This window comes from Notolepis coatsorum, assembly GCF_963971535.1.
Source record: "Notolepis coatsorum genome assembly, chromosome: 7".
Classification (NCBI taxonomy): Eukaryota; Metazoa; Chordata; class Actinopteri; order Aulopiformes; family Paralepididae; genus Notolepis; species Notolepis coatsorum.
Window position 1 is genome coordinate 106,079,851 of NC_140171.1, and position 23,985 is coordinate 106,103,835.

Genomic DNA, 23,985 nt, shown 5'->3' on the forward strand with positions numbered 1-23,985 from the left:
GCTATGATAATTGGTAATGAAATATCAAAATAATGTTCAATAAGATGTACTTGTGTTTAATAAGTTGTTTTATTCAGAAGTTAACACAAATAAATAATATTACCAGTACAGTACAGTATCTAGCACACTCTCAGGAGCAAAACAGAAAGAAGCATTTCAAACTTGAACTATGTGACATGGCTTGAATCAACTGCTCCAGTGGAGTTGCTCAGTGGCCAATGGTGTCAACTGTGGTTGTACTGGGCAGCTCCCAGGTGTGAATGGAACTGTGTGAATGTGAAGCAGGGCGTTCCTGAAAAAGAGCATCTGTGCTCAGCGAACCTACCCTGGGTAAATAAAGGTAAACAAAAAAATGTAAATTTTTATTTTTATTTTATTTTTTTAGATTAATGCGTTAATTATATTTATATGTATATATGTATGTATGTATATGTGTATATACGTATATTTGTACTCCTGTTGGGGCCTCTTGGACCAGATCAATGTTTTATCTGGCTAAATAAAGGTTAAATAAATAAATAAGAAACTGATGATTTGGTCCTGTTAACTTTGAATTTTCTATGGGGACTGCCCACCTGGACCTCACTTTGAGAACCTATAATCTAGTTCTTCAGTATTCGTCTCTAATTACTCTAAAAAATTGCGTATTTCTGTGCAAAAAAAAGGAAAAAAAAGGGGGGGGGTCCAGGCTGTGACAGGCTGCCTCCACATGTATCGGAGGGGACATGTGATGCAAGGTTTCTATCCTCCCTAAAACCGGCCAGTGGGGGGCATATGCGAGCAACGACCAGGACAGGACAGGGAGAATTGGCACGAGAGGTAAATTGGGATGGGGAGAAAAATCACAGAAAAAAAGGAGGAGAAAAAGTAGATAAAAAAAAAATGCTCAACATCGTCAGACTCTGTCAATTTCTCCAACCTAGGTTCCTGTGTGAACCGAGACTGACCTGACCGGATGTCTTCTGAATGAGATGTCTGAGCAACATGTAAGGGAGGATGGTAGGAGTCCAGTTCTGGGCCTTCATTCCCCAGGGTCAAGGGTGGTTCGGGGGCTGGGGACGTTCGGGCCTGCACCTCCATTTGAAGAAGACCAAACTGGTGTTGCAGTGCTTTGAACCTCTGCCGTGCCGCATCCTGGTTCAGTCGAGCCTCTCGGGCTTGCTGCTGTCCCATGTGGGCTTGAATGATACTAGCAAGGTCTGCGATTGTTGGCTTCCTGCCCTCGTCATCCTCAGTACCTAGGGCCCCTCCAGTAGCTCCATCCTCGACCTCTGAATCAGCTCCAGTGGGCCCATCTGGTTCCGGTCGTAGTTCCCTACCACCAGCAGTTCGGCTCCCTCTCCCCGCCTTTCCTCCACGTATCATGGCTTAAATGATTATTTTTTTTAAATAGGCGGGAAAAAAACATCTACCTACTGGTTTATCCCACCGCTGTCACCATATGTGAGGGACCAAACTGCTTAGACATGAGGAGTCATAGGCAGAGTGCTCAAAAGGAGGTTTATTTTCCCAAAAATATAAATACAGGGAACAAAAAAACACAAAAAAGTGCAACAATAAGAAATAGCCATTACCAAACTATAGAAAGCTGTTCTTGGGCCCAGCAGAACTCGGGTCAACTTAAACAGAACAAACTAAAAATACATAACACAAATATCAACTGAACCAAACAAAACTGACCTCCAGACTGAGACAAGAGGGAGGTATTTATACCGGTTGACCAAACCAATACAGACACATGGGGAAAGACAAATCATCAATAATAAATTACATTAACCTTAATCACCTATAATTTATAATGAACAGTTGAGTTTGAATACTATGTATTTATATAGGGTTACACTAACTGAGTCAAGCTAAAACATAGATAGATCATAGCAAGGGCGTAACTTTGTTGTCAGTGGTGGAGGGGACACATTTGGGGGGAGTGGTCAGTGGCGGAGGGGTGCTACGTATAGTTGTATGGTCGCGGGGGGTGGGAGGAGGATTTTTCTTTTTAAATCAGTTGTGGACATTTTGGTGAGTTGTTTCTATTATGACAAGTCATAATGCCACGCGAGTCTCGAAACGTGCTTACTGCGTAGTGCACTAGTGTGTGTGTGTGTGAGAAGAGAGAGAGAGAGAGAGAGAGAGAGAGAGAGAGAGAGAGAGAGAGAGAGAGAGAGAGAGAGAGAGAGAGAGAGAGATCGTGCTATTTATTATCTACAATGTATAAAACAACAGCCTAGAGGCTTTTAAATACAGACAGACAGACAGACAGACAGACAGATATTTCACAGACACCAAGCAATGCTGTTGCATTTCATGGCAATCTCAGTCACACAGAGACCATCGTTCACAGTTTCACACCAAACTTTGAGGGGAGGGGTGTTATGTAGCCTATTTGAGCACACCTAAGACTGGGCTGTTGTTGATATGCTGTGGTCGGTAGTACTTAGCGCCGGGTGCTCACCTAGCTACTTGACTTTGCATGATAATGGTCAGAGATGGACAAGCAGCCGTTTTCCGTGTGGTCCTATCACGTCGCGTCACCGTTTATTATCGTGCAGGGGACAATAACTGCATTCTGAAAACATGCAGGGTACATGTCCCATGTGTCCCCCCCCCCCCCTTAGGCCATGTCCCCACGTATCTGGATCTTTTGCCAAACGGATATTCTCAGGCTCCGTTTAAAAAGAAATCCTCGTCCACACGACAGTGTTAAAAAAAATAACTCTATCCAGACACAAACATATATTATAAACGCATATAAATTGCTCCAACAAGCATGCTGGCCAGTAGGTGGCGATAAGTGATATCCCAAATACCATAGTGGTACGAGCGGTCAGGATGACTGAGAAACGATAGGAATTGTCCATTGGTTCCCCCAGCCCACTTTACCATTCCTAGAATTTCCATTGGCTATATTGACATACATAGATGATAAATAGATAGCGGAGGATTATGCAGTCCAGAGGAAACAACCAATCTAGATATGTCACGATTCAATGCTTCACTCCTGCGCACTGGGCGACGGAGAGATACAATGCCAATGTTGAGATCACAATCTCCGGATTCTGAAACTAAATATGGCGAGTCCTTATCACAAACTATATATATACTAATTACAACAAGACGTTCATTAATTGCATTGTACTGTTCACGCATGATGCCAACATCCTCAACTATCCGCAACATCAGAGAGCATCAGGTGCAGACGCTTTTCTGTCGCGAGTCTATTAACTACATTTAGAATGCAATTTGGCTTTTAACTGAAGCCGGGCGCAAAACTAGACATGTTTAGCAAAACATCAAACATCTTTGCAACAGTTTGTGATAATGCCTCGCCTTATTTTGTCTCGGAATATTGTGATCTCAAGGTCTCAACATTGACATTGTATGATATCGGAAGAAAAAAACGTGACTCGCCACTTAAATAAATCAAATGCGTATATTTAACAACCTCAAAAACGTTCGAGACACGGTTTATATTAACTTAATAAATAAACAAAAACGAAAAATCTACTTATGTAAACGAAAATGTCCAGTATAACTAAATAACAGATACATCCCTATTACACGCAAGCAGCGTCTGATGGCCGGATCTGTCGGCACTGGAGTATACAGTAGCTGTTACATCTAGACATTTATGAATGATATACAAGATATACATACACTGTAACATTTTTCACCGTAAAGTTACAATAGCTTACAGGCAATATTTTGCATGACTTTTACAGTAAAATTCACAATAATTTACTGTGAATGGCTTCACAGCAATGTGTTGTAATTTCACAGTAATGGTAGTACAATACATTGTTGTAATTTCACAACTTCTTACTGTAAGAAATTACTGTGATATCACATTGTTTTGTTGTATATATATTACAGCAATGTATTGTGACTTCACAACATCATATTGTAAGAAATTACTGTGATATTACAATACCTTCTGGCAATGTGTTGCATGACTTTTACAGTAAGATTCACAATAATTTACTGTGAATGGCTTCACAGCAATGTGTTGTAATTTCACAGTAATGGTAGTACAATACATTGTTGTAATTTCACAACTTCTTACAGTAAGAAATTACTGTGATATCACATTATTTTGTTGTATATATATTACAACAATGTATTGTGACTTCACAACATCAAATTGTAAGACATTTACTGTAATATCACATTATTTTGTTGTATATATATTACAACAATGTATTGTGACTTCACAACATCAAATTGTAAGAAATTACTGTGATATCACATTATTTTGTTGTATATATATTACAACAATGTATTGTGACTTCACAACATCAAATTGTAAGAAATTACTGTGATATCACATTATTTTGTTGTATATATATTACAACAATGTATTGTGTATTTACAATAGCCTACATGTATTTTTGTAGTCCAGCTCCAGTACACTTCCTGAAGGTCACACTTTGGTTTCCTGTCGTGATTAATCACGTCATCCTATTGTATCTTGACATGAAACTATTGTATGAGCTTCCTCCAGAAGTATACTGGAGCTGGGGACTATAGAGTTATGCATGTCTATCATTGTAAATTTACTGTTATTTTGCCAAATTATATAATATAATAATAATTATTTTTCAATTATTTTGTTGGCAAGTCTTTTGCATTACTTTTCAGACTTGCCAACAAAATAATTGAATAATAATAATTATTATATTATATAATTATAAATAATTTGGCAAAATAACTGTCAATTTACAATGGTATGCATAACTGTATAGTCCCCAGCTCCAGTATACTTCTGGAGGAAGCTCATACAATAGTTTCCTGTCAAATACTATTGGATGACGTGATTAATCATGACAGAAAACCAAAGTGTGAGCTTCTGCCAGGAAGTATACTGCGCTGGACTTCAAAAATGCACGTAGGCTATTGTACATTAAAAACAACAGTCCAAACGCACAAATGAGGTAAGCCATGTCAAAAGACAGAATTATTACAAATAATTATATACAAGAATTACACGAGGTAAGCCGGCATTTATTGTCAAAAGACAGAATTATTACAAATAATTATATACAAAGAATTATATTCTTATTCTTGAAATGGTAAATGGCTGTTTTCTTTTTTATAATTTGTGCACATTTTACCCATAGGAAAATCCTGCTCGTTGTACAAGTATCGCAGAGAAAATTCAAAGGTACTCACAGTTGCACAAGAGTTTCGGACAGAGAAACGCAATGGTTTGAAAGCTCGGCGTTGCTTCTTCTTCTTCTTCTTTCGTGTAACGTCAGAGGTCCAACTCCGTATCTTGTAGCCATGCCCTTAACTCTGGTCCCACATCAAAGAGGCTGGCTTCCGAGGGTGGTTTGTATAGGGGGCAGATGGTCAGGATGTGGTCAACAGTCTGCTCAGGGTCTCCACACTCACATGCAGCGCTGTCTGCCAGGCCCCACTTCTTTAATGATGCTTTAAAGCGACCAACCCCAGATCTTAAACGGTTCAGCAGAACCCATTGCCGGCGTGGAAGATCGTCTCCTGTGGCGCCATCTCCTGGATCCCAGATGTGGTGGTGGATACGGGTTGGCCCAGCACTCTCCCACTCTCTCTTCCAGGCTGCCGCCAGCCATCCATTTCTGGATAGGTCCTCAGTGGTGGAACGGAGCATCTCTTGTGCCACCTTGTTGTAGGGGTGGCGGGACTTGAGTCTGCTCATAGGTGCTGTTGTTGTTGTGGTGTTGTGTAGGATGTGCCAGTCATGCTTCACTGCCTTCCTTGCTAGGGCGAGAGTGGCAGCCTCTCGTCGTAGGCCAGCTGGTGCGATTCCTGCAAGGACTGGCAGCAGGAAGACGGGTGTAGCCTTCAGGCATCCAGTGATGATCCGGAGGGCGTTGTTAGTAGCCGCATCAACTTTTTTAACGTGCAGGCTTCTGCTCCAGACTGGGGCACAGTACTCTGCTGCCGAGAAGACCAGGGCTTGGGTGGATATCCGAAGGGTCTTGGCAGTGGCTCCCCAGGTTGTACCTGCGAGGCGTCGGATCAGCGCAACCCTTGATGTTGTCTTTGCCCTGACATCTTCGAGGTGTTGTTTGAAGGACAGTGTCCGATCCAGACGCACGCCAAGGTATTTAGGGGCTTGCTGGGACTCCAGACGCTTGTGGTCAGCATATACCTCCAGTTAAATATTATTTTATAAACTGCTGGTCAACACTGCTCAAAGCGGCTTTAGCTGACTGATGCGCCTTGCTCATCGAGCATTTCGCCAGTTCTTCAGAGTTAATTATGGGATTTTATTGTCAAAAGACAGAATTATATTACAAAGAATTATATTCTTATTCTTGAAATGTTAAATGGCTGTTTTCTTTCTTCTTTTATATACAATTTGTGCACATTTGACCCATAGGAAAATCCCATATTAACTCTGAAGAACTGGTCCTCTGCGAAACGCTTGTTGTACAAGTATCGCAGAGAAAATTCAAAGGTACACAGTTGCACGAGAGTTTCGAACAGAGAAATGCAATGGTTTGAAAGCTCGGCATTGCTAATAAACATTTTAAATATTATTTTATAAACTGCTGGTCAACACTGCTCAAAACGGCAAAACTAAGACAAAGTAATCATATTCGTAAGTAAAATGGTAAATGGCTGCTTTTTTCTTCTTATTTTTTTTACATATTTGTGCACATTTTACCCATAGGAAAATCCCATATTAACTGTAAAGAACTGGTCCTCTGCGAAACGCTTGTTGTACAAGTATTGCAGAGAAAATTCAAAGGTACTCACAGTTGCATGAGGGTTTCGGACAGAGAAACGCAATGGTTTGAAAGCTCGGCATTGCTAATAAACATTTTAAATATTATTTTATAAACTTCTGGTCAACACTGCTCAAAACGGCTTTAGCTGACTGATGCACCTTGTACGACGAGCGTTTCGCCAGTTCTTCAGAGTTAATTATGGGATTTTATTGTCAAAAGACAGAATTATTACAAAGAATTATATTCTTATTCTTGAAATGGTAAATGGCTGTTTTCTTTTTTACAATTTGTGCACATTTTACCCATAGGAAAATCCCGCTCGTTGTACAAGTATCGCAGAGAAAATTCAAAGGTACTCACAGTTGCACAAGAGTTTCGGAGAGAGAAACGCAATGGTTTGAAAGCTCGGCGTTGCTAATAAACATTTTAAATATTATTTTATAAACTGCTGGTCAACACTGCTCAAAACGGCTTTAGCTGACTGATGCGCCTTGTACATCGAGCATTTCGCCAGTTCTTCAGAGTTAATTATGGGATTTTATTGTCAAAAGACAGAATTATATTACAAAGAATTATATTCTTATTCTTGAAATGTTAAATGGCTGTTTTCTTTCTTCTTTTATATACAATTTGTGCACATTTGACCCATAGGAAAATCCCATATTAACTCTGAAGAACTGGTCCTCTGCGAAACGCTTGTTGTACAAGTATCGCAGAGAAAATTCAAAGGTACACAGTTGCACGAGAGTTTCGAACAGAGAAATGCAATGGTTTGAAAGCTCGGCATTGCTAATAAACATTTTAAATATTATTTTATAAACTGCTGGTCAACACTGCTCAAAACGGCAAAACTAAGACAAAGTAATCATATTCGTAAGTAAAATGGTAAATGGCTGCTTTTTTCTTCTTATTTTTTTTACATATTTGTGCACATTTTACCCATAGGAAAATCCCATATTAACTGTAAAGAACTGGTCCTCTGCGAAACGCTTGTTGTACAAGTATTGCAGAGAAAATTCAAAGGTACTCACAGTTGCATGAGGGTTTCGGACAGAGAAATGCAATGGTTTGAAAGCTCGGCATTGCTAATAAACATTTTAAATATTATTTTATAAACTTCTGGTCAACACTGCTCAAAACGGCTTTAGCTGACTGATGCACCTTGTACGACGAGCGTTTCGCCAGTTCTTCAGAGTTAATTATGGGATTTTATTGTCAAAAGACAGAATTATTACAAAGAATTATATTCTTATTCTTGAAATGGTAAATGGCTGTTTTCTTTTTTACAATTTGTGCACATTTTACCCATAGGAAAATCCCGCTCGTTGTACAAGTATCGCAGAGAAAATTCAAAGGTACTCACAGTTGCATGAGGGTTTCGGACAGAGAAACGCAATGGTTTGAAAGCTCGGCATTGCTAATAAACATTTTAAATATTATTTTATAAACTTCTGGTCAACATTGCTCAAAACGGCTTTAGCTGACTGATGCACCTTGTATGACGAGCGTTTCGCCAGTTCTTCAGAGTTAATTATGGGATTTTATTGTCAAAAGACAGAATTATTACAAAGAATTATATTACAAAGAATTATATTCTTATTCTTGAAATGGTAAATGCTGTTTTCTTTTTTACAATTTGTGCACATTTGACCCATAGGAAAATCCCATATTAACTCTGAAGAACTGGTCCTCTGCGAAACGCTCGTTGTACAAGTATCACAGAGAAAATTCAAAGGTACACAGTTGCACGAGAGTTTCGGACAGAGAAACGCAATGGTTTGAAAGCTCGGCGTTGCTAATAAACATTTTAAATATTATTTTATAAACTTCTGGTCAACACTGCTCAAAACGGCTTTAGCTGACTGATGCACCTTGTATGACGAGCGTTTCGCCAGTTCTTCAGAGTTAATTATGGGATTTTATTGTCAAAAGACAGAATTATTACAAAGAATTATATTACAAAGAATTATATTCTTATTCTTGAAATGGTAAATGCTGTTTTCTTTTTTACAATTTGTGCACATTTGACCCATAGGAAAATCCCATATTAACTCTGAAGAACTGGTCCTCTGCGAAACGCTCGTTGTACAAGTATCACAGAGAAAATTCAAAGGTACACAGTTGCACGAGAGTTTCGGACAGAGAAATGCAATGGTTTGAAAGCTCGGCGTTGCTAATAAACATTTTAAATATTATTTTATAAACTGCTGGTCAACACTGCTCAAAACGGCTTTAGCTGACTGATGCGCCTTGTACGACGAGCGTTTCGCCAGTTCTTCAGAGTTAATTATGGGATTTTATTGTCAAAAGACAGAATTATTACAAAGAATTATATTACAAAGAATTATATTCTTATTCTTGAAATGGTAAATGGCTGTTTTCTTTTTTACAATTTGTGCACATTTGACCCATAGGAAAATCCCATATTAACTCTGAAGAACTGGTCCTCTGCGAAACGCTCGTTGTACAAGTATCACAGAGAAAATTCAAAGGTACACAGTTGCACGAGAGTTTCGGACAGAGAAACGCAATGGTTTGAAAGCTCGGCGTTGCTAATAAACATTTTAAATATTATTTTATAAACTGCTGGTCAACACTGCTCAAAACGGCAAAACTAAGACAAAGTAATAATATTCGTAAGTAAAATGGTAAATGGCTGTTTTTTTTTTTACAATTTGTGCACATTTTACCCATTCACACACCGACGGGAGCATTGTAGGGGTTAAGTGTCTTGCTCAAGGACACATCGACACGCTGCCCGGGGAGGAGCGGGAATCTCCGGATTGCCAGACGACTGCTCTACCTCCCGAGCCACTGTCGCCATGAAACTAGTACTTCCAGGTCTTACCCGAAAATGGAACTAATGAATACACTTTATGCACTCACTCAAAAGAACAAAAGAGGCACTCAAAATAACAAAAGAGGCGCAGGGACGACAGGAGCATGACAATTGTCTTTGTAAACCATTCAAAGTCTATGAGCTTCCGAAGAAGGGTGTTCACATCAGGGGACGACAGGAGAAGGACGATTGTCTATGCAGATGCAGACCATTCAAAGTCTATGAGCTTCCGAAGAAGGGTGTTCACGTCAGGGGACGACAGGAGAAGGACAATTGTCTTTGCAAACCATTCAAAGTCTATGAGCTTCCGAAGAAGGGTGTTCACGTCAGGGGACGACAGGAGAAGGACAATTGTCTTTGCAGACCAACGTTTATGAGCTTACTTACGAAGAAGGGTGTTCACGTCAGGGGACGACAGGAGAAGGACGATTGTCTATGCAGATGCAGACCATTCAAAGTCTATGCGCTTACGAAGAAGGGTGGTCACTTGAGGGTTGATGGCGCTTCGCTTCTTTGCCCTGGAGCCTTTCTCCGGGTTGATGCCCAAGAAGCACCTGTTAATAAGCAAAGATACGTTTCAGTTTTAAATAGACTCAGCATTTATCAAGGTGCTCACCTGTGTTTTTTCATGGTACCTCTAACATAATGTTTACTCATCCGAATTTTGAAGCCATACTATAATGTGAATTAAACCATTATGTCAATTTCTTAACAAGATAGCAGCAACATCAAGTGATGGTGTGGTCCCAATTCACATAGTTGGTTCCAGGCTTCATACTCAAAGCATTTAATCTACTTTATGGCCTCTGTAGAAAGGCATGGACTTAATAGCCAGATAGTCTTTGCATGATAAGTCTTACTGATGACATTGATCATGTGTTCAGAGTGTTAAAATACCTTTGGATGAACTCAAGTGTGGATGATCCAACGGAAGGATACTATACTGAAGACATAGTAGCTGGTGAATAAAGCAGCTACCCCATGCAAAAATAATGGGTGTGGGCCCATCACAACTTCTCCCTCGATGGATAGCATCCATCCAGAAGGCTGCATTGTGTCACCTGAAATGAACAGATACCCCGTCATGCGTTGTTGTGGATAGGTATACATTCCTGCAAGGACATGACACAGAACTAAGGCTGTCTTAAATACTTCAAAGCTTCGTTCGATGGGCATGGGATTCGAATATGAAAATAAAATTCGATTATTAAAAAAAAAAAAAAATGCATATATATATATATTTTTGCCAAATCAACTCTGCCTCTCTTACAACAAGCAATGCTGTCTCTTATTTAAGATGAGGTCGCACTGACAGATTTGTGTTCATTGTGCTGCTTTTATAAAGCCTCAAATGATGGCTTACAATATTTCATGAAAGCAAAGTGTTTTGTTTGTCTAAGATTTAAAAAGGTTTCAACTTTACAGCACTGACAAAGTTGAACATGAGACATGCCAGCTCAGGATATTATTTATAAGCGTCATATGTGTGCCGTATCACAAACTGCCTTCTGTCAGATTTTCCCCCTCGATGCAAAGGAACACAAGCTCATCCCTGAACATTATTACCTTGAATTATCAAACAGGGGGTGCTTGGGAGTGCTGCAGTATTCACATCAGCAGCAGTGGCACAGGTCTGCAACAAAGTAACACACAATAGCAGATTTAACATTATGAAAGGATGAAGATAAGCTAATCCACGCACTACAGCTCACCACACATCAGCTCGGCCCATTTGGAGCAACTTGGGGGTTAAGTGTCTTGCTCAAGGACACTTCCGACATGCGGACAGTCAGAGCCAGGATTCGAACCACCAACCCTACGGTCGATGAACGACCATCTCTACCAACTGAGCTTCAGTCGCCCCTAATATAATCACTCGCATTTCAAATATTTTAATATTTAAATAAACTTACATCAACTTCGAGCAGTAGTTTCTCCGTAGGCTCCTTGAAGTACACCATAAGGAGCAGGACGATGCAGGCACTGATCTCCGAAACCTCTGGATGATATCTGGCCAGAACATCCCTGATCTTCGTGTTGTCCAGTTTCTGGCAGAACTGCAGGATGGTCCGTCCTCGATGACACAGGGCATCTTTGATCTTTTGAAGGACATCGGTGTCTGTCAGGAGGCCAAAGTGGGAGAAAAGCCCCGTCTGAGAGAAGAGAAAAGGCCATTCTTCTTTGACCGCCACCATCGTTGGTGCAGTCATTTTATTCAAGTAACGCCGCAGGATGACGTAGGTCCTCTCCATCAGAAGTTCTGCTCTCGCTGTCCCACCCATCCCTTCCTCTGTGTACAGACATACAAACCAAGTAACAACAATTAGATTTGATGTTGCCACATCTGGGAAACCTTTAATTGTATGCTCTCTCATCATTACTCATTCTGAATATTAAGGTGGCCTTTTTGCTTAATGTGGGATATTTATTCAGGTGTCAATTCACCAAAAGTAAAGTAGATTGCATGCCTGAGTAGATGTTCCGCAGATCCCTTTTCAAAGCCGCCAAGGTTTCCTCTGTCTCCCCGTCCAGTAAGCTTGCTGGGCCCCACCTCACACACCTAGGGATAGGAAGGAATCATAGGCAACCTCTTAGTGGAATACATAAAAAAAAAAAAATTATAATATATATATTTTTTTATCATTCTTTCCAAAAGAAAAAAGGCCTCTAACGCTAATGGCACGCATACCAGAGGCTAACTGCCTACGAAAACAGGCACAGAAGCACTGAAAGAGGATTTCACCCATCTAATGAACACACTAGACTAGACAAATATCAAGATGTATCCATCAGTGGACCAATTGCATGCTTTTGCAGAGGACAAGAAGCCTTCAGACATTAAGCACCCCCACAGCCCAAATGGAATGATAAAAAAAAACTATATATAAATATATATATATATATATATATTCTACTTTTTATTTTATTTTTGTCGACTAACTGCACATTTTGGCCAATCATAGTCGACTATCCAAATCCTTAGTCAGGGACAGCCCTAGAAATTATATTAAAAAAAAATCTACACATAATTTAAACATTCAATCCAAATAACCTAAGTTAGTCTAGCATTGGCAGTGCCACTTTAACCCCTAATTGCTGCGAGCGTGAATGGAGAGGACACTGGCGCCGTTTGTTTTGCCACCCCTACCCGTATTGGTCAACAGGACCTCTCGTCAGCCTGGACTCTCCTGCCACGCCAGTGGGCCGTCTTTCCTCTCTGCCTCTGCGGCGTCTAGCCAGAGTGTTGTTCCTGCTTTTATACTCCACTCTTGTTTTTACTTGTTGGAGAAGAGAGTGGCATCCGTCTCCAACCATTTCACCTCGCCTGCTAATGTCAGCAAAGGTGTCAGGATGGCTCCTGACAATTGTTCGGACGATACTGAGGCACGTGGTTCTGGTTGGGTTGTGCTCGTGCTCCATCATCTGATCCACCAAAGCGTTCACAAAGGCCCTTCTCTCATCTGGCTTTGGTCTCTGTTCTTTTTCCACTGCACGTTGAATGGCTGTTGACATCCGGTTCCAGTTGACACAAAAGTCTACATGCCATGCGCTGCCAGGCTGTGAAGAGTTTGAAGTGCTTGGGGGGCTGCACAACAGAGAGTGCGGGAATGATTGCATAGAGGTGTTCGGAGAGGACAGAGTGTTCACAGAGCTCGTTGTTGGGGAACTTGAAGCAATTGGATGGGGAGGGAGCACCTCCATATTAAGGGTTACTAACCCTAGAAGGGACAAAAACAGTTATGCCAATGTTCCAAGGGCATAGTTCCAAGTGTCACGCGAGTCTAAATATGAATTTACCTTTCTTAAGACCATCCATCAGCTTCCGACACTGGATTGGTTTGAGGTGTCGGACCAGATCCACCCTCTCCATTAAGGCCAGATCTTCGACACTCTCCACTCCAAGATCCTCAAGTAGGGTGGTCAGTAAGTCATCAGGGAGGCCCGGTAAATATGACCAAACTGCTTCCTTTATAGCTTCCATTACCTAGTCTCATTGATTAGGGTCAATCATGAATCAGTTTGTGCATATTCCCTACTTGTCTGTTTGCAGTGCACTATATGCGGTTAACTGCCAACATGTGCTCGCTATACAATCAACAATACAAATTTAAATACAAAATCAACTATCTTAAGGTTACTTGATATCCTGCTCCACTTACGTCTGTCCTCACGTCTGTCATATCCTCCCTTTCCTGTTTAAACTGCTCCTGGAAAAGAATAGTGGAGCGCAATAAGCATCTGATCGTGCACGTTGTATGCTGGAAGAGGATAGTAGTCCAGTACATCTTTGTGCTTAATGCACACGTAATCCTCTTGGGCCACTCCTAAGTCACAGTACACACCCATGTCAATCAACTTCACACAAATGTGTTTCTCTGAGACAAAGTGGACAGAGTTTTGGGCAACAATGACCAGCATAATCTTCCCCATGTGAAGTCCTTCATCACTGTTCCCAAACAAGATGAACATCCCCTTTCTGTAGTCTGTGCCTTTGACTGTAACATTGTTACAAGCCACTGCATACTGAGACTCAAATTGACAACTGGCTACAGATGCCCTGATCTTGTTGTTGTAATCATCCAAATAAAAGGCAGTCCCCTTCTCTACCTGTATAACAGGAGGAAACAAGTTTCCCGCACTCAGGTAGGCCTGGAGGAGTTGGTGTCTCTCTGCTAGTGTTTTGCACAGATTTTTGAAATTGTGCAATTTTCTGGCACACTGTTTGAAAAAAGTGTGTTTGCTTTCAAACCGCAGAGTCCACAGGCGAATAAGTGGGCCAAAGTGGATGATTAGATCTGGATAATGGCCAATATAGTGATGCTTTGGCCTCAGGGGGGCATTGGGGAAGAGCCTTTTCCTGTTGCATATGTACTCCTCTGTGATGACTTTCAGATATGCTACCTGGCCTTCTGTAATGACTGGTGCACAGATAAGCTCAACCATCTCTCTCAGCTGCAAAATGAGCTGCCACACCTCATTGTCACAGGGATCTTTAATCCTGCCACCCACCAAGAGAGGGAGTAATCTAAGGAAACACTAGTTTTGAACTGCATGCCCACTTAGTTTGTCACTGCTGGGAAAGAGGTCTGCTGGTTTGTCCCTACCATCGTTCCCTTCATATCGGAACTTGTTTTTGCACCGATTTAACTGCAGGTAAGTAAAATGATTCTCCTGGACTAAATGGCGAATATATAAAGGAAGGTCATAAGCCATGACTCCCTCAAATAAATCATGGCCTAGACATGGTGGGAGGCCAGGCTGGCAAACATGGAAATGAGAAAGCTGGTTGAAAGGAGAGTCAAACTTGATACCGCATACAGAGTCTGTGGCACTAGTTTCCAGGTCTTGCAAATTACTTGTGTATGATTGGACCGTTCTTGTGGCACCACACAACACTGGATTCTTCACAAAATCCTCTCTCTGTACCTGACAGTAGCGACAAAAATATTTAGATCGACTGAAGTTTTCTAAAAATCCCCCAATAGAATGGGATCCTAAGTTGTCTCCTGCAATGGCAACCAAAGAGCCCTTTAGTACAGTGCCATCAGATATGACTACACCTCTCTCCTCCAGGATTTTGAGGTCCTCAATCAGATGTGCAAAAACCTTTTTTAGCCCAAAATACTTAAAGTCCTGCTCCCTACATAAGAGAACAAGTTGCATCTGATCTATAGAAGATCTATTGTGAGGCAAGATGTCAGTCAGGGTTAGGTAAACAGCTAAGACCTTGTGCTTTTTCTTCCCTGAGCCCAGTGGATTAACAACCTCGAAGGCATCTTGGTACAGTATCAAACCAAGTGAGGAAGGGTCAGCTTTCAACATTGGATTACTTTGAAATCCTTCTCCATCCTTGACATCCTGATAGACAGCATCAGTAGATTGCTGCAAACGTGTCATGTTATACTGTTCTCGTAGAGACTCGTTTTTGAACAGTGTCACCAATGTCTCATGTATAGGTACATACTGAGCAAAGCATTCTTTGTCATTTTCATCATTGCCCAAGAGCAAAGGCACGGGATGAACATGGTTGAAACACTCTTTAAAAGCAGACTTCCTCTTTGTATCTGTACTGAGTCTTCCCTTGTTAAAAAGTGTGAGTAGATCATCTCTGTTCACTTCATCAACCATGCTGCTTATAGTGGCCTGAGGGATTCCAAGTTTCTTCAATTTCTCACTCAGAACGTTAAGTGAATGAGACAGGCCAAGTTCATGAGCAATTTGAAAGTCCTCAATAATGGTTTGTATGGTGCTTGCCGGTAAGAGTAGCTTAGATTGCAATTTCAAATAGAAAAGTGTAAGGTTATGTAAAAAAAGGGTTTCGTCCACAGCTAATGGCACTTCTGGTTCATCATGTTCACCAGCAGCTTCTGAATACGTCTGACTGGGTTCTGGCAATGACTCTGTAGACTTGTCTAGTACCAAGTCATCTAAAACTGAATCCTTGTGTTTCCTGGAAATATGTGAAGCAAAAGTCATTACGTTTGTGAACCTGCAATCACAACCTCTAAATGGACATGGCGATTCCATTCCTCCCTTTATGTGTGTCTTCAAATGCTTGATAAGAGAGGCTAAAGTGTCACACTTAAATGCACAAGCCTCAAGCACACATTTCAAGGATGTGTCAGGTGGTAGAGCTGATCTAGGTCTAGGCGGCTGACCAGCTTGCAGGTAGCACCTATGCAGCCTATATATATGAGATCTCAGTGCTGCGTGTTTTCTGAACCTCTGTGAGCAGTCAGGTACCCCGCACTGATAATGATAATTGGGGGCGTTACTGTGGAGCTGCGCGTGCTGGACAAAGGTATGCACACTCTCAGACACATGCTGACATCGAATATATATATTTTTACAGTGGAACATTGTTGTGCGTGCCATAGTTACCTACCCAATCATTACATCTGCCTCACACTGAACACTGGTTAGCCTGGCTGCCTCACTGAACAAGATGCCACTGAACAGGATACTGTATGTTAAAGACCTCTCTGATGACCTAGAAAAAAGGAAACCAGAGAAAGGAGAGATTACAGTTTGCATGCAGATTATGAACGTATACTATAGGCTAATCTCAGGTGTACTGCACAGGAAACAAATATAGTCTATAAACTACGATCTGTGTTGCATATAGGCCTACCTATACAACCAGGAAGCAATCCGTGCATGGATCTGGGGAGAGGTTGAACCCGTCAGTGCAGATTACTGTCCTGTACGCCTTGTCGGCCGGGAGATTCAGGCAGGCAATCAGTAGGCAGGCCCTAGGACAAGGGAGGGAGGCAGTAAGAAAAAAAACACAGGGAACGACGCATAAATTCATGTCAAACAGTACTGGATGAGGTGATTAATCTCAGGTGTACTGCACAGGAAACAAATATAGTCTATAAATTAGTATTGTTGTGAAGGGCCAGATTAAACCGAATATATATATTTATTTATATATATATATTTAATTGTATTTGTATATTCTCTAATATTCCCTGATATCCCTTGTATATTCCTTGTACAATATGCATTGAATATCCATTCTAGCCTACTGAACATCCCATAATAGTCTCCATTTTACTATTGGTCGAGACCTTGGTGCCAGGCTGCCATACCCCTCAGACCCAGTTCAAACGTACCGCTCCACATGTACGAACAAGTCCTAGTTCCGCGTAGGAATTTGGCTACCGCACCACTAATGGGACTATTTGTTCATAGTGCGTATATATACTGCGCTACTAAAGTAGGACTTTCTTTTCAGTCCAGTTTCTTACCCTCCAATAGAGTCACAGACGTAAAGCCTCCCCGCGACGCCACGTGTGGGAGTAAGGCCAAGTTCGGCCTACCATCGGTATTGAGACATCGTGTATATTAATATTTGAATAGTCATATTTGGCACTATATCGTCGAGTTGGACGTAGTCTATTAAGCTAATAATAGTCTGTTAATATATAGTGCTTAGTGCGGTGAGAATACTACCGTAGTCAGTACCCCATCGTTTCGGGCAGAGAACTGGCTGCTTACCCAGGGTGGTTGACCCTATGTGAAGCTGCACCCGAGGAGCCCCAGAGCCGACGAGCGAGTGGACCTGTATACCGGATTATTCTACCGACGACAGCCCGCCTTCCCAGGCACGGATTATGCTTTGGATACTTTGATTATTCCATGGATAAAGACCCCCGACACTGCCGTGTGTTGGAACCCCCCCCCCTGGAGAGGACGCAAGGTGAGGAGACGCTCTGCAAGACGAGGTCGCTTCACGTCTCTCCCCCGTGGACCGGAGAGAGCCGGCCCACAAAGAGTCCACCTGCTTTCATCTGTGGTCCAAGGATCGCCGGCGCATTGAACGGCACTACAGTGGGTTCACCTGGGATACCCTTGGCCGGACGAGGCAGCCGGATTCTACCCCCCCCCCCCCTCCTACTCCTGTCGGCTTACAAGCGACCGGATTAACCCCCTCTAGTGTATCTAGTATAATCATTAAAGTATCATTGCTGTTATTCCTTAACTATTCCAGGTCGTATATTTACCACCTGCGCCTTCAGAGATTGGACATTCTCTATTGATATACCGACGAATACTCCTTGCCATAAAAGTGCATACTATTTCAATTCATAAATGTAATTAAGTGATTAAGTGCTTATTCTACACACCATCGCTGTGTAGAAAATAAAGACCTGTTTCTAATTCGTACATTTGTGTTGGATCCGTTTCATCTACGTGAGAGTGTTCATGATAATATATTTATGCCGTGTACTGGGTGGCCGAATATTAAGTACAAAGGTAGTGGTAGTAAGTATCATATCTAGTAATACAGTCAGGGAATTGTACCCCTCAGTTACAATTGGTCCTTCGAGCCGGATGGTAATTAGTGTAATATTAATATAGTGTTATTAATATTGAAATGGCCTATGATGAACACTCCACGAAACGATCCTCCTAACCAACGCCCGCAGCGCGAACGACGGCTCCCTCAGTACTTAGAGGCTTACGCTGTCAGTCAACAACCTAGTCTTCTACTAACAGTAAACGCGGTAAAACTAGAAAGTAAAAATATGTCTAACCCCAACGCCCAGACTACCCCGACCATAGAGGCCCCTACGGGCTCTAATGTAACTGACCAAGTTCACGGTGGGGACCAGTGGGAACCAGACATGACTTCACACCCCGCCAGTACTGAAGAAGTAGTCCCCGATGAGTCCCGGGAGGAATACAACGCTACCGAGAGAGAACTCGGCACGGAAGAGGACGGGGAGAGCACCGTGGAGATAGAACTCCAAGGCTCCGCAAGGAGTACCCCGAGGGAAGGCTCCCCTATACAACCGCCTTCTCCCAGCGAGGCAGAGAGGACCCTACAGCAGGCCTTCCTCATCAGCCTGAACGCCGCTGCTGAACGCGACCGACTGCAGATCCAGCAGCGAAGCGAACACGAGCAGATACGTCTAGAAATAAGACGCATTCAGATGGAAGAGAATGTGGCCCGAGAACGAGCCGGTGCTCAACGGGACGCAGCGCGCGACAGACAGCAGTTGCAACTAATAGAACAGCTGATCAGACGGACAACACCCTCTCCCTCCGCCAGAGGCTCCAGGAACTCGTCTAGACACACCTCCAGGGCGGCATCCCCTAGCCGAGTAAACAACCCTGAACTTGACCAACAGACGAGGTCTATACCCCCCACAGACCACCTCCCCCCACCGGTCCAAGCGAGACCTAGCAACCGGGAAGGAGCAGCATATCCTGTGGAGAGGCTAAACCAGAGACTACAAGCACTGGATGACCTAACTGAAGACGAAGAGGAAGAGGAGGAGAACCACGCCCGAAGACAGCACAGTACTCTACCGGACCAGGAGGCCCGGTACAGCCCAGGCTATACTCCCGCGGAGCTGCGCTACAGACCCCCGACTCTATACCTGGGTGAGCACGACGCACGACCCGCACCGAGGAACAGCACCTGGACAAGCGGGCCATGGTACACTGCCGGTACCAGCCCATACCAAGGAGCGGGAGGAGACTCGCCTAGGAGGCCTCTCCCCCAACGCTCGCCGATGTATCCACAGTCAGCGTCATACATTGGCACGCCTATGGTACCCGACTTCACCCAAGAGAACCGGGCCCAGTATACAGAACTCCGCATGTGTCTGGAGACCATGTTGGTGGATGTATTGGATGAACGCCACAAATACGCCATCCTACTGAAGCACTTAAAGGTACCCCGCGCACATAATATAGCGCTCGCCTACGCGACTTCCACCACCCCATACACAGCAGCGCTGGTAGCATTGGACCAGAGGTATGGGCGCATATGGGATTACGTGATCCAGGAGATCCGACACATCGACCGCTTACCCCCAGCAATAGACAATCGAGCACTGGACGACCTGTCCATCAGAGTGCAGTCCCTGGTAGGGATGTTGGGAGCGCAAAGAGAGAAGGGGAGGCATGAACTTTACGCCAACTCAAATGTGGAAAGGATCCTGGAGAAGCTGCCGCCCGCTCGTCAGGAGCGCTTTAGGCGGCAGAGGGACCACAGAGACCCGAATGGCCCCGAACCGAACCTCCTCGATCTAGCAGACTTCCTGGCGAGAGAAGTCAGCAGCCTACGGCTAGATACATTCGGACGGAGCACCCCTGGCTCCAGAGAAGGAACCAGACGACTAAATGATGGAAGAAGATCGGTGACTGTGATGCACCAATCGGAGTCAGTACCGAGCAGCAGGAGCCACAGTACCCCCTCCAGAACGGAGAAGTGGAAGATAGTGTGCCCCTACTGTGAGAAAGAACACTGGCTAGCGCAATGTGACTCCTTCCCCAAGCTGAACGCGGAGGAAGCAGGTCAATGGATAAAGTCCAACAAGCGCTGTTTCCGCTGTGCGCGCTCACACATGGCAGCCGAATGCCGCTTAAAGAAAAGGTGCACCAAGTGCGATGGAGCCCATCTGGACATACTTCACGACAGTAACAGACGGCGCCCTTCACCTGCACCATCCAGCCGCAAAGCGAGCGTCATGTACATCGATCCCGCCAGCAGCAGTGGAGCCCGAGTACTCATAAAAGTAGTGCGTGTGACACTAAGCTACCAGAATAAAGTCCTGGACACTTACGCCGTCCTCGATGACGGGTCAGAGAAGACCCTGCTGCTCGCCTCCGCTGCGGCCCAGCTAGGGCTGCGGGGAAGCGAAACCCAAATGACAATTCGGACAATAAGACGAGATTTGAAGACGATAAAGGGCGAGAATGTCTCATTCTCTATCGCAGCAAGAGGCCAGCCTGAGCGACGGTACCAGATTGCAGACGCTTTCACCAGCCAAGAAATAGGACTGTCGCGGTACACATACCCCGTCGCCAAGCTGATGGAGAAATATGCACATCTGCGCAAGTTACCGATCCCGCTCATAGACAATGCTATGCCGACCCTGTTGATAGGCTCCGACCATGCAGACCTCATTGTCCCGATAGACCGGGTTCATACCGGACCCCGAGGCTGCCCTGCAGCAGTCGAGACCCGTTTGGGATGGACTCTCCAAGGCCCGCTCGCCAAATCTCTCAACCGAAGTACAGCCACTAGATGTCTCCACTCCCGAGTCACAGAGGGAGAAACCGCACTCCTGCAACACGTAGAGCGGCTATGGACCTTGGAACAAATGCCCTTTAAGAACGGAAAGAAAGACATTCGCTCTAAAGATGACATTTACGCCATTCACCTCCTCGAGACAGGGACCAAGAGAGTCCCGGTCAACGGCGTGTTGAGATACGCCACGCCACTCCTGCGGCGAGAAGGAATGCCTACTTTCCACGCCAAGACAGACGCCACAGAACGGTACCTGCTGAACACGGAGCGGCGCTTAGCCAAGAACCCCGCCCAAGAGAGTGTATACCGCGCTGAGATTGAGAAGCTCATCACAGCGGGACACGTCACAAAGATGGACATTAAAGAGGCTGACCAGACCACTGAATCGTGGTACGTGCCCCACCACAAGGTCCATCACAACGGTAAAGACCGCATAGTATTTAACTGCAGCTACCAGATCGGATCCCAAAATCTGAATAAAGAGTTACTGCCCGGTCCCACATTCGGCCCCTCCCTACTCGGCGTTCTACTCCGCTTCCGCCAGGAAAGGGTGGCCATCAGCGGGGACATTAAAGGAATGTTCCTGCAGGTGAGATTAGTAGAGGCGGACAAGCCCCTGTTACGGTTCCTATGGAGAGAGAAGCCAGGAGATGAGCACCCAGCCATCTACCAATGGGAAGTCCTCCCCTTCGGAACGACGTGCAGCCCCTGCTGTGCGACATTTGCACTACAGAAACATGTAGCAGAGGACCCAGCAGCGGACGAAGAGGTCCGACACAGCGTAAAGAACAGCTTCTACGTAGACAACTGTCTACAAAGCCTTTCAACCCAGGAAGAAGCCGAGGCTCTCCTGATTAAACTCCGCGCCTCATTGATCAAAGGCGGCTTTGATCTCAGGCAGTGGGCCAGCAGCGATCCGCAAGTACTGCGCAGCCTCTCCTCCGAGGACAAGGCAGCCAGCAGCGAGACCTGGATGGCTACAATCCCGGGAGAAGCCCAGGAGATGACCCTGGGATTGGTGTGGCGATTCAAAACAGATTCGCTTCACTACAGACACAAGCCCCTGACTACGGAGCAGGGAAGGCCGGCGGCGGCGCCGACCACCAGACGGAGTGTGTACACAACACTCGCCCGACAATATGACCCGCTAGGATGTATTCTACCGTACACCACCAGGGCAAAAATGATTGTACGAGCATTGTGGGACAAGGACCAGGGCTGGGACGACCCCATTCCCGCACACCTTGCATCCACCTGGAGAGAGTGGGAGATGGAGCTCCACTCACTCCCAGGCGTTAATATGCGCCGAAGCTACTTCCCACCCACGGTGAGGCCAGAGACATGTAAAATGGACTTACACGTCTTCAGTGACGCCTCAGAGGTCGCATACGGATCAGTAGCCTACTTGCGGGCCCAAGACCAGGGGGGAGAGATCTACACAGCATTTGTCCTCGCCCGCTCGAGAATAGCCCCACGCAAGCAACAATCTATCCCACGTCTAGAGCTCTGCGCAGCCCTAGCCGGAGCGCACCTAGCCACGCTCATCCAACGTGAGCTCACCATACCAGTGTCTAGAACAATCCTGTGGTCAGATTCCACGACGGTACTCGCCTGGATCAAATCGGACTCATGCAAGTACAAAGTCTTCGTGGGAGTCAGAGTCACCGAGATTCAAGACTTAACCGAAGAGTTAACCGGAGAAACAGAGTGGCGCTACGTTGATACAAAACAGAACCCAGCTGACGTCATCACCCGGGGGATGCCCCTGGATGACCTCACCCGTCGCAATGTCTACAGTGACGGCCCCGCATTCCTAAGACTCCCGGAAGGACAGTGGCCCATGCCTATCCCGAGGGAAGCAAGTCCAGAGGAGGTGGAAATTAAGAAGTCTGTGTTCTGTGGATTGAGCACCGTAGCCTCCACCGACCCTAACATAGACGATTGCACGTCCATAGAGAGTGCACAACAAAGAACATTCCTGCGGTACCACCCGGAGTGCAAGTCCCCCGCTGATATGTCAGCAGCTAACTACGAGGAAGCAGAATTGCTTCTACTGCAGCGAGCCCAGAGAGACTCGTTCCCCGATGAATTGGCCTGTCTACAGGGACGAAAGCCCGTCCCATCCGACAGCAGATTAATTCACCTGGCCCCCGAGAGCGACGCTCACACCCTCATCAGAGTGGGTGGTCGCCTACGCAGAACCCCCAATCTACCGGATGACATTAAATACCCGATCGTATTGAACAGCCGACACAAGGTCACAGAGCTGATTATAAAGAAATACGATGAGGATGTACATCACGCAGGAGCAGAAAGAGTCTTCGCGGAAATCAGACGTCGTTACTGGATCCTACAAGGAAGAGAGGCGGTACGACGCTTCCAGCGAACATGTCTAGACTGCCGCAAGTGGCGCGCGCAGCCCAGCATACCAAGGATGGCTGACCTTCCTCCATGTCGCCTCCGAATCGGTGACAAGCCATTCCACTCAACGGGTATGGACTGCTTTGGCCCGCTGCACATAAAGAAAGGAAGAGGAACCGAGAAGCGGTGGGGTATTGTATTCAAATGCATGACCACCAGAGCGATACACATCGAGCTTCTCCCGACCATGAGCACAGACTCATTCCTTATGGCCTTCCGTAGATTCACATCACGGAAAGGAAGACCGTCTACCCTATTGTCCGATCATGGGACAAACTTCAAAGGCGGCGAAAGAGAGCTGAGAGAGAGCTTCCAAGCTATGGGCCCAGAACTTAAGACCCACCTCGCTCCAGCACAGGTTGATTTCCAATTCAACCCCCCAAACGCACCCCACTTCGGTGGCACTTGGGAACGAGAAGTGCGCTCCATAAAGACAGCCCTGTACGCAGTACTTGGGGCCCAGA